Here is a 6,000-nt window from a genome sequence, read left to right on the forward strand (position 1 = left end):
CCATGAGCTGGGATTCAAGCTGCTATGTTGGCCGCTCCTAGGCTTCTCTGGCCTGCTTCTGGTGCTTCGCTTCATCGCCTCGTTTCTCTGCTGAAAAAGCGGCTAATTGGTTAAACGCTGGGCTTGTCGATGCCCGGATTGTGCCAGGTCTCGGCTCCTCTCGAAAAATCCGTCCCCTGCGATCTAATGAAGGGGTTTGGAAGTTTTAATTTGTTTTCCCAGATTGGATTTGCAAAATAGCCTGAATTATTCTAATAGTCGGCGCGATCCCTGCGGAGCTAAGGCCACCGATGCTCGGATGTTCTGTCGCAGCGTTTTGCTTGGGCTGCTAAACCTGGCAGTTTTGGGAATCCGTTTTGGGCAGGCGAAGGAAGGGGGTTATTGCCACGAAATTCAGGCTGAGAAAGCAGATGGACAGCATTGACCCCGGAGGACATGTGTTAGGAGAAGAAGGGGTGGGGGGGAAAGACCTTTTTATTTATAGATCCACATAGTTATTAAAGTCCGAATGCTGCCTGGATTTAAATGCATAGTGTTTTCATGCTTTCCTTAGCTGGCACACGTCTCAAAGGAATTTCTGCAGTGACTTCCTGTTTGGAAGAGAGACACGGGGTGCACGATACGCGAGAGAGGCCGAGTTGAATGCCTGCTTTGCTGTTAAACTCAGGATCAGTAGCCAAAGAGCATCAGAGAGGCTTTCTAGGAGTTCCCTTTGAGAGTATCTATGGCTTAGTTAGGATCGGGACTACCGGAAGTTCATTAGCTGAAGCTGCTGATAAAGGAGAGAAGCTCTAGCCGCCCCCCACCCCGCCCCAGCACCTGACTGACTGGATTTTTCCATGACTGACAGCTGCTGGGGAACAGGCTTTGTCACAAGAGGTGGTGGCACCAATCTTAATTCGGCTCTTCCAGGCCACCCTGCAAGCCCTCGTCTTGCATACTCCATTGCTTCTCCTCCTCCTCCTCTGGGTTCTGCCTCCTTTCTCCGTTGTCGGGCAGATGCCAGCCAGCTGTTCCTCCTTTGGGCAAAGCTTTGGCTACTTTGTCATGTGGCAGTGAATTCCTTTGGAACAGTCTAGGTTTTGCCAAAAAAAAAAAAAAAAAAAAGTAATTTTTGCCTGCCCGAGTCACTGCTGCCAGCCCCCCTCAGTGCCTCCCTTCCTCCCTCACGTCCCCAATTCTAGAAGTGGGAAATTAAATCTCTTCCTTTGGCGCTTTCCAGCTGGCCCAAAATGATCTGGCATTTGACCATTTAAAGAGCCTTTTCCATCCTGGGTTTCATCAGCACCTGGCAGAATTGATTTTCTTTTTCTTTCTGTTCTCCTAGCGTGACCCATTTTGTCTCTCTGATGGGCTTGGAATCCAACTGCTCTTTCTACGGATTTGGAAAGCTTTTTTTCTTCTCCCTGCACTGGTGTTTGTGTAGTCAACATTTCTTGGACGTCTGTTACATTTTCAAAACAGCTTCTGTTTAGGCTAAGGGATGCCTAGAACGGGGAGGGGGGCGCAAGGACAGGGCAAGCCCCCCCTCAAGCCTTCTGCCCTGGCGGCTGAGTTTACACACCACCCTGACTTCCCCAGAGTTGGATTAAGCTTGTTCAATTCTATGCCACAGCCCTTTGATTTGCAGGTAAACAAAATATTCTCTGGAGCCCTGGATCGCGTTGCTACCAACTCAGGGCCCAAATAACAGTTGGGTGCCAGGTTGCCACCATGACAAGTTTCCCAAGGCCTCGGTGGCATCTTGGGAAGTTGCTTTGTTTGCGCACCTTTTATTCATACCGTCTGTGGAGATTCTCAGCCATCCAGGTCTGATTGTCCCAAAGGTGCTTTTTCGAGAGGCAACTGGACTTTCTGGAAACTGTTTACCAGTCCAGTTGCCTCTCGAAAAAGCACCTTTGGGATTTTTATTCAGTGCCACCGTCTTTTATGCCGTGGAGGAGATTCTCTGATAGATTATGAGAAAAGAGAAAAACGCCTCATGCAGGGAAAAGGAAATAGACCCCCCCCCTCCTTTTTCACAATAGAATCCATTATGAAACTAAACGGGTATCCATCCATATCTATCTATCTATCTATCTTTATCTATCTATCTATCTATCTATCTATCTATCTATCTATCTATCTACTATCTATCTTCTATCTTTCTATCTATCTATCTATCTATCTATCTATCTATCTATCTTCTATCTATCTTCTATCTATCTTCTATCTATCTATCTACCCACCCATCCATATCATCCATCTATCTATCTATCTATCTATCTATCTATCTATCTATCTATCTATCTATCTTCTATCATCTATCTATTATCTATATCTGTCTATCAATATATCTGTCTACTAAATTATTGTCTATTATCTATATCATCTATCAATATATCATCTGTATTATCTAACTTATTATCTATCTATCCATCCATCTTCTATCTATCTCATCTATCTCTCATCTATCTCTCATCTATCTATCTATCTATCTATCTATCTATCTATCTATCTATCGCTATCATTCATCTATCTTTCAATATATCATCTGTATTATCTAACTTATTATCTATCTATATCTATCATCCATCAATATATCCTGTCTATTATCTCTCTATCTATTTGTCTATCATCTCTCTCTCCCCCTCCCTCCCTCTTTCTCTCTCAAGTAGTCCATGGGAGGAATTCCCAGCAGTGTCTCTTGTAGTTACCACTGACGTTCAAACTCCTTGAACTACTGTAAAAAATGGTTCCAACTGATACTGGATTCATTTTTTGTCCTCAATCAACTCAATCTGGAAAGTAAACAGCCCCGCTATAATGTGACGCTGATTTACCTGAACTCCTGGAATTTGATGAAGGGGCTAAATAAATCTCTCCTTGCTGGACAAGCAGGAACAGCTGCAAGGGGAGAGGCCAGGAATGCTCTTCATTTCTCGGCCGAAGAGGGAACAGCTGGCTCCGAAGCGTTCCGTCCTGGGATGACCTCTGCTTCTGCAGAACGGGAGAACCAAGTAGGGGCCGGGTTGGAGGGCACTGAAGACCATCGTCCTGCTCTACAAAGGACTGGCTGACACACTGGTTTTGTTCAGACGTTTGTGCTGCAGCGCTGCTATATTTAAGCCCAGCCTCACTTCTTTTCAAACAAACAAACAAAGTGCTTTGAAAGGGATCAATCCATCTTCTCGGGAATAACACCCCCACCCTGGGGGAAAAAACCAAGCAGGAGCCGCTGAAGCTGGATGAAGGCATCATACAAAGTTTTTCAGTCAGTCAGTTTGGGAGGTTGCCAAGGGAGCCAGTTGAGGCGTGGTCCCCAAAGCCAGGATGGTGCAATTGAAGGTCTACCTGCAAAGGCATCTCAAAATAGGGGCCCTTCAGTTGTTCTGGGAACTCCCCGGGAACTCCAGGCAACGAAGCTGCCGCTTCCCCTCTCTTGCACCAACACACAGAAAAATTGGATCTGCTAACTAGCCACAAGCCACCACCATTTCTGTTAAAAGAGGACACTTTTAAAGCATTGCTCAGATGATACAGAATTAACAAGAGTTGGAAAGGAGCTTGTAGTCCAATCATCTAGTCCAACTTAACCCCATCCCCACCCCCCAAGCAGGAGGAAGCACCCCCAGCTCCCATTTCAGGCCTAAGCAGTTACTTGGAAAAAAGCATTTTTTTTATCAGTGGGAAGGGAGAAGAGGGAGGGCTTCACATAAATATCTGGATGTGTTCCACACAGGCTACTTCCAGATGTTTCGGGGGAGCAGGTGGAATTATTACTATTCCTGCCCTATAAAAGCTCAGACAGAAACCTGGCTTGCACTATACACGTGACTGAACCTCAGACACGTCTGAAGGGACACTGGAGGGAGGAGGCAGGCTGCCCTCCCCTTTTCCCTTCTTCAGGGGCAGGGAAGGGCCGGGCCTTGGGCTTTTCTTCGGAGGTGGCAGGTGGGAAACGGTGGGAGCCCAAGGAAGGTCCGGGTTTCGGCCATCAACCTCGCCCCAGCCGAAAAAAAGAGAGTCCGCTAAATCCCGAAGTCGGGGCGGGGCGTCCGTTCGCTACCCGCGATGACGTCAGAATGACGCAACGCCCCATACCAGCTCGCGCGCGCCGGAGGGCGGGCGCAGGCGCGTCTCCAAGCGACGTTGCTTAGCAACGCCGTTCTCGACGCGCCTCGGCCTGTGGCTGGCGTGTGGCGGCGGCGGCGGCGGCGGCGGCGGGGCGGGGGAAGTTGGGTGGGGGGGCTTTCACGCTTAATCTCCCAAAACCCCTCACCAAATCCGGGTGGGGGGAGGGGGGAAGGCAGGCCAATCCACTCCGTCAAAACCATCCCCTCACGCCCCCCACATCCTCCCTCGTTCGCGAGGGAACGCCAAGCAAGGCCTGCAGTGGAGGGTGGGGGGGGGTGAGGCGGGCGTTGCTATGGCAGCCTCTCCGACAGGGCCTGCCGGGAAGGGAGAGGGGAGAACGAAGGGAGCGGGGGGGGGGTGAAAGGAGGAGTGGGCGGGGCGAGGGGTGGAAAAAAAAAATCAGACGCGGTTGCCCGCCCCCTCTCGCGCGCCCGCCCCGCCCCTTCCTCCTCCCCCCTCCCGGCGTCGGGAGTTCCCCGCCCGGCCGCGGGGCGCGCTCTGATTGGCTGCTGCTGCTGCGGCGCCGCCGCGTCGGGAGGAGGGCGGGAGGAAAAGAGGGAGGGAGGGGGCGGCGGCTCTGCGGCTTCCCCCCTCCCCCCCCCGCCCCGTCCGCCTCGCCTCGCCTCGCCCGGCCCGGCCTGCCTCGCCTCGCTGCGCCGCGCCTCCTCCGAAGATGGCGGCCCGCACGAGCCCCTCATGCTAGGCGCGCGCCGCAGCCCCAGCCCGCCTCCAGGGCCCGCGGAGAGCTGCTTCCCCCGCCGCCTCAGCCGCCGCCGCCGCCTCGCTCCCCTCAGCCGCCTCAGCAGCCGCCTCAGCAGCAGCCGCAGCGGAGCGCCGCGCAAGGTAGGCAAGCAAGGGCGCTGGCCGGGCCTGGCTTGGCCGCTGACACGCATCGGGCGGGCCGCCTTTTCCCCTCAGCCGGGCTCACTCGAGGCCTGGCGGGCAGGCGGCGAGGCCCAACCGCGGCGCCCCCGAGACATGCGCACTGGAGGCCTCCGCCGCCGCCGGTCTGCCTGGAGACAAAGGGGGGTCCGGAGTGTGTGGGGGGGGGGGAGAAGTAAGGAAGACAGTCCGGCCCACGTGCGAGGCCGGGCGGGGTGCTGACTCACGGCGGGAAGGAGGGAGGCCTGGCAGGCGGGGCCTTCCTGCCAGGCCGCGCGCTCTGCACCTGCTCAGAGGCCCCGATGACGCGAGGGGAGGGGGGGAAGGGGGGAGGACTTCAACTCCCAGGATCCCCCCCGGCTCGCTTGGGAGGAGAAGCCCCCTCCTCCCTAAAGAGACCCCGGTTGGCCAACGGGGACAAACGCGCTCCTTTCCTCCAGCTAGAGGGGCTCAAAGAGGTGCCTGGGGCGGGGGAGGGTATTTGGGGGGAGAGACGGAGAGAGCCAGGTGGCCCGAAAGATGCGGCTGCTTCGGCCACGGTTGTGCTCTCTCCTTCCTTCCCCCCCCCCAGAAGGGAGCAGGAGCTTCTGCCTCTCCGGGTTCGATCCCGGGTTTCTTGGGCTTCCTTGGGGAGGGGGGTCAAAGGAGGAAGAAGAAGAAGGGGGGAGTCTTCTTTCCCTGGGCCTGCAGGAGCTCCCTGTTCGCTTTCGGCCAGGTGGTTTGCTCCCAAGGTAAATAAAACTGTAGAAGGGGGTGGGGGGGAAGCAAAGTGCAGAAGAACAACAATGAAAAATGCTTTTGGTGGGAACCAGAGGGGTGCCTAGTGGGGTCGATCAGTAAATCCCCCTGGGTAGGGGTAGAGCGAAGTCAAGCTCTCCAAAAGGCCCATCTCCACCCTGCCCCTTCCCCAAAGCTTTAAAATGGGCTCCTGGGGTGGGTTTTGTGGAGGAGGCGGCCCCGGTTGAATTGCCCGCCCTCTGCATCGGCAAGAGGTGCTTTCTC

The sequence above is a fragment of the Pituophis catenifer genome, unplaced genomic scaffold (assembly GCF_029215685.1).
Source record: "Pituophis catenifer annectens isolate HBS135680 unplaced genomic scaffold, rPitCat1.0.hap2 SCAF_11, whole genome shotgun sequence".
NCBI classification, from domain to species: domain Eukaryota; kingdom Metazoa; phylum Chordata; class Lepidosauria; order Squamata; family Colubridae; genus Pituophis; species Pituophis catenifer.